Source organism: Phragmites australis, chromosome 24, assembly GCF_958298935.1.
Source record: "Phragmites australis chromosome 24, lpPhrAust1.1, whole genome shotgun sequence".
In the NCBI taxonomy this organism is placed as follows: domain Eukaryota; kingdom Viridiplantae; phylum Streptophyta; class Magnoliopsida; order Poales; family Poaceae; genus Phragmites; species Phragmites australis.
The window spans coordinates 12,849,324-12,863,461 of NC_084944.1; the positions used below are offsets into that span (position 1 = coordinate 12,849,324).

At 43.8% G+C, this 14,138-nt stretch overlaps 1 long non-coding RNA gene across 1 annotated transcript; it reads right to left on the reverse strand.

The window, feature by feature from the left end:
- Window positions 1-12,680: 12,680 nt before the first annotated feature.
- LOC133907758 (uncharacterized) lies at window positions 12,681-13,698 on the reverse strand. Its single transcript, XR_009908018.1, has 3 exons — window positions 13,563-13,698; window positions 13,096-13,128; window positions 12,681-12,991 (listed from the first exon to the last, which is right to left on the reverse strand). It is a non-coding gene; the product is annotated as an uncharacterized LOC133907758 (long non-coding RNA).
- Between the last annotated feature and the right edge of the window lie 440 nt (window positions 13,699-14,138).

Genomic DNA, 14,138 nt, shown 5'->3' on the forward strand with positions numbered 1-14,138 from the left:
GCTAGAGAAGTAGAAACCCTCCGGCATCTTTAAGATATTGCCTACGTGCCAGAGCGCTATGGACCAATAGGCATCTTGAAGGCCTAGCTAGCCTCTGTGCTGGCATGGGCAGGCACCCTCTGGCATCTTTAAGGTATTGCCTACGTGTCGGAGCGTATTTGACCCTCTGACATTTTTAAGGCATTACCTCCGTGCCAGAGCGCTATGGACCCACCAGCATCATGAAGGCCTAGCTAGCCTCCGTGTTGGCATGGACATGAACCCTCCAGCATCTTTAAGGCATTACCTATGTGCCAGAGTGCATCGGACCCTCTATATGTTGAAGGCATAGCCTCCATGACGGCTGGGGCACGCAGCATTGGACCCTCTGTCATCTTTAAAGGCCTAACCTCTACGCCGAAGCAACATTGGACCCTCCGTCATCTTGAAGGCATAGCCTCCATGACGACTAGGGCACGCAACATTGGACTCTCCATCATCCTGAAGGCCTAGCTAGCCTCCATGACGGCTGTGGAATGCACCCTCCAGCGCCTTTAAAGACGTAACTTCTGTGCTAGAGCAACATTGGGCTCTTCGTCATCTTGAAGGCATAGTCTCCGTGATGGCTGTGGCATGCATCATTGGACCCCCTGTCAGCTTGAAGGCCTAGCCAGCCTCCCTGATGGCAGTGACATGCACCATTCAGCAACTTATAGCCAACAAAGTGTTTAGCTCTACTTGAACCCAACACAACTAAACCTCCCTAAAAATCGCATCCTCCTGCCGCTAAGCACCCATAGGATGAGAGGGGGCCCGGGATGGGGGAGATAAACGTAGCGTAAATAAGACAAAAAATAAAAAGGCAAGAAGAATAAATCCAATACAAGTACAAATTTATACAAATTCAAGATTTATTCATGCGCAACATACATAAACATTACACTCAGTTAACTGCCATACATAGAATCTAGGCCTAGCAAGCGTGCTAGGCCCCCGCGCTGACCCAGAGTACTACGGGAGGTGGAGGGCGCTACACCGGGATGTGGGGAGCGGTTATACTCCCGATGATTGTGGACTTGCAGGTGAAAGGACAGGGAATGCATGGGTTTGGTTGGGAGCTGAGAGCGGTACAACCCCATATCTGTCGCTATCTCGGGTTGGATGCCCCAGCGTGGCCAAACCCATCGGAGCCCAAGGTTGCTGGGAAGCAAAGGCGTGTGCCTTCTGGTCCCCCAGCCTTTGCGATCCCTGTGAACCTGCTCTAGGCTCAGCCCTCACCTACCTCTAAGGGCTCACAGACCAGCTCGGCGGCTGAGTCATCCAGAGCGTCACCGGATGGCACGAAGCGTCAAAAGTGGGACAAGAGCATAGGTGGCCTGGCTAAAGATGAGGCCTAGCTCGGGGGGGGGGGGGGCAACCGGGGAAAGGGTCTGGCTCTTTTGGACCTCTTCGGCCATGGTCAGAGCCGAAGAGGAAGTGAGGCCTCCTTGGATCTCGATTAGGGCTTCATCGACTTAAAGGATGAGGACGTTATGGGCTCAGGTAAGACGTTATTACTTTGTTGGTTTACATCCTGTTGTAGCAATGCTTTGGGATCCTAACTTATACTCTTAGGGTGTTTCAGGGGCTACCGAGGTAGGTCCGCCCTCGGCTCCCATTCCTGAGGCTCTGTAGCCCCAACATGAATTGATGATCCCTCCGGGGGTGCTCCCGATGGCCACTCTGGAGGGCGTGGTTCTGCCACCATGTTAGGTCGAGCCGGTTAACATTTTGGCTTTGACGGCCAGTTCCGGTGAAGTTGAACCCTCTACGGGGGCTGACTCCACATCGGTTGAGGCAGGCCTCAGCCTGGAGGCCCTAAATCCAGACGACTTTATGCTGTTCCTGGAGGCGTTGAGGGCCTTCACCTTGGCTTTGTGTCTCCTTAAGAGCAAAGGGATAGAGCAGTTGCTGGTCCAGGGTCCCTAGAGGACTTGGAGGCGTGCTTGGAAGCGGCAGCCCTGCAGGTGAGAGGTTGACTGGGGCTTCCCAGACCTGGTATCTATTTATTGGGTGGCTCATCTTATCTTTGTTATGCGGTGCCCTGTAGCAATGGGTTTTGATGAGGGTGACCATGCACGCGCGGTTCCACGCCCTTGCTGTAGCCTATGATGAGGCCCGAGACGAGGTGGCGGGGTTTCGATAGGCCTTGGAGAGGCTAAGAAATGGGCTGAGTCTGCGGAGGTTCATCTGCAGGAGGAGGTGATACTTCACCAGCGTGAAGAGACCCTTCGGTTGGGAGAGGTGGTGCAGTGGGAGCGTGCGGTGGCTGAGGAGTAGAAGGTAATCGAAGCCCTCTGAAAGACAGAGGCATCCCTCAAGGTGGCCATCGCAGCCCATGCGACCGTAGAGGGTAACAGTGATGTCCTCCGGGTGACGATGGCTGAAGTCCAGTGGGATAGTTGAGCGTACATCGGAGGCTACCCATGCTATCTATGGTGCCCTGAGGGGACTAGGGGCTGAAGGCCTGCCCGTCCCTTCCATTTTGAGGTACTGGCTCTGATGCTATGCTAGCTTTGGTCGACTGCGAGGTTGATGACCAACACAGCTAAGGCCTGCATGAGGTCTAGTGTACGCACGACCTTGGCTCTCGAGCTGGCTTTGGTGCATCGTGCGGGGCTCCACCAGCTCAAGGAGTTGGAGCAGGCGGTGTTGGACTCCATGGTTAAGGGTTTCCATCCAAGAGAGGCCCCGGTGGAAGCTCGGGTAGCCCTAGATAACTTCCGCCAAGGAGTATGGGCGAAGCATGGGCGGACCATGACACTTTGTTATATGGCAGCTCATGTGAAGCCGAGCGATAGAGTGGCTCTCCACCCTAACTTTCTTGTGGAGGACCAAACTTCTTGCTCAGAGCTCTCAGATGTGTTGCCATCAGCTGGTCATCCCTCGGACCTGGCTATCGCTCCTCGAAACAGTCGTTACACATGGACGACGCTTCTCAGGATCTGTCTTTGGAGGTGTAGCTCTGTGTAGGCTCCTTTTTTTTGTTTTTCTTCTTCTTCCCATGGAAGGCTAGGGTCCCTAGTATTTTGAACACCTCCTCCTATTTTGTGAACTTTTAACTTTGTGTGTCTTCCTGGGGAATGTCTGCTTCCCACTTGTATTTATCTGTTGTTTGTGTTGTTGCTGGGGGGTTTGCACTATGCGGCTAATTTTGAGTAGGATTTGCGCATAAAGGTGTGGCAGCCCTAGGCCAGGTGGGGCCACACCTGTGTCTGGGATGTCACCTCCAGGGAGGGGTCTAGTGTGTCCCCAGCATTAGCGGCCACCCTACCTTTTCAGAGGCTGCGACGGGATCGCTTTGTTATGCCACGTGACTCCCAAGGGTGCTTGGGTCCGGAGGTGGTCACCGACATCCTGGTCAAGGAAGAGCTAGAGGATCCCAGTGCTTCAGCCTCTACCCCTACCTCAGAAGTATGCTTTATTGAGAAGGATGACTAGTGCATAGCTTGGGAGGCTACCGGCCCGCCCATCTCTCGTCGTTTTGCTCTTCCTCGGGGCCCTGATGGAAGAATGTCGTCAGAGATCCTTGAGTTCGTTATGGTCGAAGTCAACGTAGAGGATGTAGATGCAGCGGAGGCTTCAAAGGAGGCGATGCTAAAGGAAGAGCCAAGACAAAGATAGGACTGAATTGGACAAGTCCCAGGAAGTTTGTTCTCACCAGATGATCCGGTGTTGAAGGACTTGTACACACCAGAGTGTTTTCTGCTTAGAAGAGGAAAATAGAAGAACACACTAGATGGTCCAGTGTTCATGAAGATTGTGCGCACTGGAGCATTTTTAGAGGAAGGAATTGAAGATCTACATGATGGATAGTCTGGTGCTCGGAGTTGTACGCACTGGATGCTTACACCAGAGCATTCTTTTCAGAGAGGTTGCAAAGGCTCGGTTGGCTCAAGTATACACACTGGATGTTCCGGTGATGGATTCAAAGTAACACTAGAACATCCAGTGTTCACATATGGTTTTGAGTGGTGGTTCCAACGGCTAGTGACAGCTGGCAAACGGCTAACTCCGGGGAGAACTACACACTGGAAGGTCGAGTGTTCAAAAAAGGGTCATGTCGGGTACTCCAGTGTTAAGAAAAATGTGACAGTTGGGACAACGGCTAGTCCGCAGGATTGAGGCTATAAATACCCCTCCACTCAGCCATTTGAGAGTGTGGCAGTGTGCTGGAGTCCAAGGAAACTTATAAACACTTAAGACATCCAAGGCACCAAAGTGCTTAAAGTGATAATCCAAGGTAATTAAGCACAAGATTAGGGAATGATTAGTGCTTTTAGGCTAAGAGAGAAGTGTTGCTAGGTGTTGCTGCCTAGATAGGGGATCAAGGAGTGATCCTAGCTTGAACCGAGAGGTACACCGATGCCTTGGAATCTTGGTAACTCGCCGGTAGCTTGGGCCTTGGTGGGTCAAGCTTGTTGACCCTTCAACTTGGTGTGGAGCGGTAGCAAGACGCTTGTACGAGGATGCAGAGACCCTTATCTTGGTGGCTCAAGCACTGAAGTGAATACGACATCAAGTGATCGGAAGAGAGGCTTGGTGTGAGCCTTGCCTTTGTGGCTTAGTGGCTCAAGAGCCGTGACCGGAAGAGTCTTGGTGACTAGGAGCATATCCTTGGTGGAGCTCCAACGTGGACTAGGGGTGGCGTTTATGCTATCGATACCATGGGAAAAAATCCCTTGCGCTAAGTTTACTCTCTCTACCTTATTTGCATTTTCGTATTTACATACTTGCAATCTACCTTTGCATGTTTAGCTTCCTAGAGTAGTTTGGTAGGATTGGCTATAGGTTGTAAACCTTTTTGAGCGATAGAGTAGACACACTAGATAAACCTAGAGCACATTAGATAGAAATTGATATAGGTTTATCTTATAAAGTTTTTGGAGCCGATTAGTTTTAGGTGTTCTAATTCATCCCCCTCTTAGGACGTCACCGATCCCTATAGTTAGTATTAGAGCCTCATGCTCTTAATAGGTTTAACCACTTAAGAGTTGTGACGTTTAGAGTTGGAACGGATATCGGTAGTGCTCTACACTTTGACGGCATAAACTTCCCCTGATGAAAAATTCTAATAACTTTTTATTTGTCAGTCAAAGGTTTAGATGTTTGGAGAGTCACTAAGGAGGGGATGAGACAACGTCTCACAAACAAGGAGAGGCAATTCGATGCTATGGCAAAGAGTATCCTTTTATCATCTCTATGCATCGATGAATTTAATCATGTTTATTCTCTCACCAATGCACATGATATTTGGACTAACCTCATTGAAATACATGAAAGCACAAAGGATGTGCGCAATGAGAAATATCATGCGCTAGTCTCTAAACTCAATGGTATTAAACAACTTCCCCTACGAAAGTGCTAATGATATATACTCACGTTTGAATATTCTTATCAATGAGATTAATGGGTTTGGTTTGACGCCAATTGGAGATGATAAAGTGGTTAGAAGAATACTTCAAGCTCTCCTTCCAAAATACAAGTTGATTGTCTTCATCATCTATGACAACAACGACATCAATAAGATGACTCCAAGCCAAGTGCTCTGTAAGATCACTGCTTATGAGATGAGCGTGAACATAGAGGTTGAAGCTTCCTCCTCATCCGGCGCCAAGAATCTTGCCCTCACAAGCAAGCAAGCTCCTTTCCCACACATGAAAGAGAAGATGAGAAGGCAAGAGAAAGAGTCAAGATCAAGAGAAGATGATGGAGATGAAGATGAAGAGAGCGATGAAGAGGATGAGAAAAGCACCTCAAGTGATGAACAGGTGGATCCTAAGGTCGCTAAGCTCATCTCACAAGTGGAGAAGAACATCAAGAAGATCAATGCTAAGATTGATTACTCAATCTCCATTATAGACTTGGTCAAAAGAATTGATCATATCAAGAAGGAGAAGAAGACTAAGAACAAGAGGGAGACAAGGGGAAGAGCCAAAGCTTTTGCAAGCATAGGAAGATGAGTGCGTGAAGAAGAAGATTCAAGCTCAAGTGATGAGAGCTTCACCACCCACTACTTCAAGAGAAGCTCCTCCTAAAGGTCGTCATCACACAAGTCATCATCATACAAGTGTCTTATAACCAAAGGTATGTAAAGGGATGTAAGTGATGATTAGTCAGATGAGGATTCACCCTCTCAACAAGAACTTCTTGAATTTATCAATGAGCAACAAAGGGAATTAAAGAAACAAGCTAAAGAACTTATGAAATTCGATGTTCTTAATGACATTCATGCTACCTTTGTTTCTGATTATAAACAATTAGTGAGCAATTTTGAATTGCTAAACAAGAATCATGAAGAGCTTAAGGCAAAATTTGAGGGCATTGAATCTCAAACTAATGCCCCTTTGAAGCAATCTACCTCTCTCTCTAATTTCAATCCTAAGGTAGATGCTTCTACTTCTTGTGAATATTCGATTGATCTATCTAGCTCACTCCTTTACAATGAGACATGTGACATGCTTCAAATGCCATAAAAAAGGCCACAAGTCTTTCTAATGCAAGTAAGTCAAGAAGGAGACCAAAAAGAAGAAGAAGAAGAAGAAGATGAACCCTCGAACAAAACCTCCAACATCTACACCAAGCCAAACTACAAGATCAAGATCAAGAGCAACCACTACAAGCTCAAGAAGAAGGACAATGGCAAAGTTGTTGCACATACGATGGGGAGAAAGGATTGGGGGTGAAACCAACCTATTTGGGTGCCCAAGAAAGTCATCACCAATATGAAGGGGCCTCAATCGGTTTGGGTTACAAAGAAGACTTGAAGTCCATGAGCTCGAGGGATTTGGAGACTTGGCTAATAAGATGGAGTGAAGGTTCAAGCAAAGAAGCCAAGTGTACAAGATTGGGCGCATTGATGAAAACCTTGATCATCATATACCCAAACTCCCATCAAAAGATAAAAGAGGTATTGGTAGCTAGATTTTTGTTCATGCATTTTGTTTTGCATCTAGATATTTGCTTGTCTAGGATTACATATGCATGTTTTACTTTATTGCAATGCCTAGTGTAGTATTTTCATGTGGTAGGTTTCTTGTGTTTTTCTCTAATCCATAACCAACCTACACGGTTATTAGTTGTAGGTTCTTTACATGATAGATGTCTACAATTGGCATCCTTTATATACCACGAGTCCAATCTATAGAATATATTCTCCATTGTTATTAATGACAAGTGTATGTCCCTCACAAGTATTTGACACTTGTATAAAAACATTTAGGGGAAGTATATCCTATGGGTTATGATTTGAGACTAACATGTGTTACAAATGATATCTTTTGTAGTTTTATGGAGTAATCTACAAGTCCCCGGAGGTATGCAATGCTTAAAAGCTTCAAGTTGGTATTATTGTCAATTCACTCGTACATTTAAGCTACCTCCATACATAATATGGCTTAAACTTACTATCTATACATATTGTCTAGTTGTACATATGTTTTATTTTCATCGTATGTATGCACACATATAGGGGGAGTTTAGATCATATTATGTGAGTTTCATGAATTGCGATCCATGTTCTTTCATTTCAATTAGTATCAACATAACCCTTTCATCTCACAAGTGGTTTTATTTAAATGGATCATTATTTATGAAGCTCTCTTCCAAGTGCTCTAATATTTTCCCTTGAGTTCAACATGTGTTTATAGCCTTTTTTGAGATTGTTAACAAAGGAGAAGAATTTTGATGACCAAAGCAAGATGAGAAAGATGCAAGATGGCATTCCTAGTGGAGAACAAGCAAGGAAGCAAGAAGTTTAGGGATGCCAAGGTTGATAGATCCACAATTGGTATCAAGAGCATGCAAAGAAATTGGTATCAAGAGCATGCAAAGCAAGGAACTCTTGTATGGGTCAATCAAGGGAGATAGCGACGATGGAGAAAGAGGGAGAATTGTCTCCATGGCAACCACAACAAAAGGGGAACAAAGTGGTAAGAACATACATCCAGGCAAATTGGTAAGGCTTTGTGCCATTTACAATTGGTTTTATTTATTATTTGCCACTTGCTTTGTTTGTATTGTCATCAATCACAAAAAAATGGGGAGATTGTAGCGATCATGATCCTTTTAGGGTATGTATGCAATTTTGGTGATTAATGATAATATAGTCAATAGGACTAACATGTTTGCCAAATATATACTTTAGTAGGTATCATGTGTGTAATACATGAGAAAGCCACTGAAGCCAGGACAAAGATTGAACTGAATTGGATAAGTCCTAATAAGTTTGTTCTCACTAGATGATCCAGTGTTGAAGGACTTGTACACACCAGAGTGTTTTCTACTCAGAAGAGGAAAACAAAACAACACACTGGATGGTTCGGTGTTCATGAAGATGGTGCACACCGGAGCATTTTCAGAGGAAGGAATTGAAGATCTACATGACAGAGAGTCCGATGCTCGGAGTTGTACACACCGGATGCTTACACCAGAGAATTCTTTCCAGAGAGGTTACAAAGGCTTGGCTGGCTCAAGTATACACACCGGATGTTCCGGTGAAGGATTAAAAGTAACATTGGAACATCCGGTGTTCACAAATGGTTTTGAGTGGTGGTTCCAATGGCTAGTGATAGCTGACAAACGGCTACCTCCAGGGAGGACTACACACCAGAAGGTCCAGTGTTCAGAAAAGGGTCACGTCGAATAATCTGGTGTTAAGAAAAAATGTGACCGTTAGGACAATGGCTAGTCCGCGAGGTTGATACTATAAATACCCCTCCATTCGGCCATGTGAGAGTGTGGCAGTGTGCTAGAGTCCAAGAAAGCTCATAAACACTTGAGAAGGCATCCAACCAACCAAAATGCTTAAAGTGATGATCCAAGGTAATTAAGCATAAGATTAGGGAGTGATTAATACTTTTAGGCCTAGAAAGAAGTGTTACTAGGTGTTGCTGCCTAGAGAGGGGATCAAGGATTGATCCTAGCTTTAGTCGAGAGGTACGCCGGTGCATTTGAGTCTTAGTGACTCGTCGGCACCTTGAGCTTTTGTGGCTTAAGCTTGTTGACCCTCCGACTTGGTGTGGAGTAACGGCAAGATGCTTGTACGGGATGCACAGATCCTTACCTTGGTGGCTTAAGCTCCGAAGTGAAGACAACGTCAAGTGACCGGAAGAGAGGCTTGGTATGAGCCTTGGCTTTGTGGATTGGTGGCTCAAGAGCCGTGACCAGAAGAGTCCTTGCGATCGGGAGCATATCCTTAGTGGAGCTCTAACGTGGATTAGTGGTTGCGTTTATGCCATCGATACCATGAAAAAAATTCTCTTGTGCCGATTTTGCTCTTTCTATCTTATTTATGTTTTCACATTTACATATTTGCAATCTACTTTTGTATGTTTACCTTCCTATAGTAGTTTGCTAGAATTGGCTATAGGTTGCAAATCTTTTGGAGCGGTAGAGTAGACATACTACATAAACCTAGGGTACATTTAGATAGAAATTGATATATGTTTATCTTGTGAAGTTTTTAGAGCCGACTAGTTTTAGATATCCTAATTCACCCTACCCTCTTAGGAAGTCACCGATTCCTACACTCAGACGCGAAAAATCCGTAGCTGTGTGTATGAAAGATGAACACTCGGATGACAATGAGTAGAGCGAGGAAGATGAACAATCCTTGTCGCTTTATATTGAGGGGAGATAAGCGGGTTGTGTGTGTGGAAAGTCAAAGAGTTAGGGGAGATGAGTGGGTTGTGTGTGGGGAAGCCAAAAGAGTCTGGGGAGACAAGCGGTCAAATTTAAAATAGTTGCTGGACCTTTAACTACAGATGAGTCTTTAAAAAAAACGTCTCTGACAATATCACAAACGGGTTTTTTTTTATAAACACCATCTGTGTCTATATGATACGGATTTGTAAAAGTCATATGTGAGTTTAGGCACACCCAAACAACGGTCTTATTACAGACACGTCTGTCTTAGCAACCGTATGAGTGTATTATATTAGTTACGGGTCCTAACAAATATTACAGACACGTCTGTCTTAGCAACCGTATGAGTGTATTATATTAGTTACGGGTCCTAACAAATCGTCTGTAATACTCTGTTTGTTTTCACTAATTCTGTGATAATGCGGTTTGTTGACGTCATCAAAAAAGATGCCTTTGGATTGCAGAATGTATGGGAAAGTGAATGATAGCGCGGAGACTTAATCTCTTGAAATCTAGCTGATCCCATGAAAAATACACTTCTTACGAGATAGGAGCAATTGACTTGCAATCATGCAAATCCCAGTTGGGAGGACATAAAAACGTTTCATTCATTCCATATTACATATGCTCAAACAAGGCAGGAAGCAGCACAAATATAGACCGATGAGCTCGCTTGCATATCACGGTATTACGAGAGATACAAATTCATTACCAGCCTATATTTCTAGCCGATCACGAGAACCTGCGCGATGATGCCGTTGATGTAGATGATGAAGCGGACACGCGCGGGGTTGAAATCCGGCGTCAGGGACCCGGCGGGAGCACCTCGACAGCAACGTCGGCCCTGTCTTGCTTTATCTGGGTTGCTGCCAGCGTCACCAGGACGTCCAGCAGCTCAGGCCATATCGACTTGCCAGGAATCATCGCCGTTGATCTTAGTTGTAAACTCAGTGATAATTGTGGTGATCTAGAGCCTGTGAACTTTTAGTTACGGGTGTGAGATACGTATCTATGTTTGTCGGTCTTTGCTGGAATAGTTGCTCAATTGTCACACACATATACCTCGTTACACATTGATTACCTTTGAATAAGAAATTAATAAAGAGACCAGTTAGATAGCAAGGCAGTTCCCTTTTCCTTCGCGGCAGATCCACCTTTGTCAATACCAGCCTGAGTAGTGTGCCTATTATCACATGTCGATGTATCTTTTACCTAAAACTAGACAAAATTAGGAGAAACTCTTTTTGGCAGGGAGGTAAATCTAAAAAAAGATATCACCTTATCAAATGGGATAAAGGGTGTAGCCCCACAAAAAAGATGGATTGGGAATTCAGAATATTAGAAAGTTAAATATCAGTTTGTTGAGCAAATGGTGGTGAAAACTTGAAAATAAAAATGGCATTTGGCAATAGATCGTGGAGAAAAAGTACATCAAAGATAAATATGTCTGCCAACTAAAGCTTAGCTCTAAAGAGTCCCCTGTATGAAATGATTTAGTAAGATAAAAGGTTTTTACCTTGCTGGCAGAAAAATGAGAATTGAAACTGGTATGAAAACTGACTTTTGGAGAGATGCTTGGTGTGGTGAAGTGTCTTCCATTGACAAATTTAAGGAGCTTTTGTAATTATCAAAACATGACTGTAGCTAATGCAACCACTAAACAATGGAATTTTTCATATAGAAGATGGTTTAATGAAGATTTTCAATGCCAACTAAGAAGATCAAGAGATGTTATAATGATTTGTGCTCTGTCCCTGAAAAGGACAAGCCTATTTGGTATTGGGGAACTCTGAAAATTTCTCTGTGAAATCAATGTATAAATATTTGTGTAGAAACTAAAATGGTGTACAATATAATATAATATGGAAAGCCAAATTCCTTTGAAAATCAAAAATTTTATGTGGCTTTTAGATCAAAATGCTATACTCACTGAAGATAATCTAATCAAGAGGAAATGGAAAGGGGACCCCAAATACGTGTTCTGTAGTGAATCTAAGAACATCAATCACTTGTTTTTTGTTGCACCATGGCTATGTATATATAGAGTTTAGTTGGGTTGGTGATTGGGGCTAATTGCCGACTAGCAAAGGTCAAACATTTTCTTCTTGGAGGAGAAAATTTTTACATGTTGGGTTTAGCTGCAATCGTTTGGGCCATTTGGAGAATGAGGAATAGAGTGGTGTTTGATAAAAAAGTAGTTTGATCTCCTACTGAGATATTGTGATGTGCTTGTTCTTTTCTTGGGTATTGGGCAGGACTCCAAGATGGACAACGCAAAGACATGCTGGTGGATGGCGTGCAGACACTGCGGGCAATGGCACTCCTCTTTCATCCCAAGAAGCAGGAAGATGAAGCTGCAAAAGTCGTAAGGGTTCACGGTAAGGGAAGTGTTCATGCTGGAGCAATCATCGAGATCAGCTAGTAGGAACAACGATGGTGGGCTGATGAATTCAGGAGGGCTTCTGAAGCTTCTTTTGATGGTTTTCTTGTGTTGTGCTGCCTAGATTGGCATACCTTATGTAGCTAGAGTTCTGTCCTATGTTGGGCGCTTATGTGGTTGTACTGGTGAACCGTTGTGTTGGTCTTTTTGGCGGGTTCTATTTGGGGGCAGCCCTCTGTGCTACATTAGTGAATCTGGACGTTTTTCTCGCTATTTTTGGTTCATCTTCCTGTAAATGTTTTGTTACGAATGTTGGGGCACTTTGTAATTTCGTTACTTCCAAGTAATGAAATTTGGGGATGACCTATTCTGGAAAAAAATATATATATACCTCGTTTGGTCAGTTAACATTTTTGTTCGCTGATAGAGCTCGCATCTTGGCCAATTGTTTTGACATAAGGGTGGCCGTGGAAATTCACATCTTCCCAACAGTTAGTCATAGCTTATTTGACTTCACACGTAATAATGAATCGAAGATTATTTTGTCGAAGTCGAAATATATCAGTCATTCACGATGCGCACTCCTAAGCACTAGCCCGACTTTGGAAACCATATTCACACATATGTTCGAACCAAATGACAAAGTGCAGATCAACTGCACTGCTTGATTATTGTTGATACATCATACACGTATAGAAAACTAGTCCAGTACATGTACATAACCTTACACCAGGAGCCCGGGATTATACCACACATACATACTATTAGCTAGATTATCACCACTCCATTATAACACATATGCGCTAGGGCACAACCACACATATATATAGCATATATATACTGATGAATCATGTCCTTCATCCAATCAGCGTTTATTATTTAGTTTGATAAGCTTGACCTAGGGGCTGCCACCACCGTTTTTTGGAACAGAGTTGTAGCCACCCCTTCCTGAATTCATTTCAAAATCAAAAAGTGCAAACTTTTAATTAGAATGTACCATCGCTTAAAGAAGATCGGCTGGGAGATTATACAGAACAGAGATTGCTACTTACCTTCAGGATGGTAAGAGTTGTATCCACTCCTTCCTGCGTTCAAAAGGTGAAATTGGTTAGCCGTAGAGGACTAGAGAGATATTAAGCCACAATATTAGGATTTTTTTAGCACTACCCACGCATATATGCTACTTACTATTAGCACTATCTGCAAAAACTTGTAAGGATATTAGAAATATTATGCACTAGTTATTATCCTATTAATCGTATACCAAGGCTAACTAGGGTGTCTAGTGATTTCATATGTTATTTCTTACATATCCTATTAAGCATATGTAAGAAGACCACAGTATCAAATAAAAGAGAATGGAGAGAGTATAGATCAACCATTGAAATAAAAAAGAAAAAAGAAGAAGAAGGGAGGTGCCATAGTAACGACTTACGAACCGCGCACCCAGCGGCTAGCTTATACGCATGCATGGATGACCTTTCAACCATTAAACGAAAAGACGGCATGCATGTGTTACCTGCTTCGACGGAGCTGGTGCAAATGACACAAACCATGGCAGCTACAACTAGGAGCACCATGCACAAGGAGAAAGCAGAGTATTGCTTCGTCATGGCGTGTGTGTGTCTCTCTACTTGGTTCTAGTTTAGAAGACTTAACTTGCTATCGATCTGGGCAGCGTTCTATTTATAGCCTCAACCATTTTCCCCTGGAAGCTACCTCTAACAAGCAGATTAAAAAGTCAAATCCATCAGTATCAAAACCGAAGTATTCAAACCGAATATAGTAAAGATCTTACATGCTGATCAACAAGTCAAATCCATCAATGTCTGTACCGGAATATTCAAACCAAATATAGTAAAAGATTGGTATGAATGTGGTTCATGGATCTATCTACCAGGAATTAATCAAATAGTGAGGTTTTTCTTAGTCAATAATAAAATTATGGTTGTGCATTAGGATGCTGCGGTTACACGTCACCTCACGGGACTACTTTCGCCATTGGATTGTGAGAAAAATTCCTTGCCTTTTTTCTGTTACTCCGTAGTCTGAATAGCTCGTGAATTCAAGATGTCCATACCAATCTGGGTCAGTA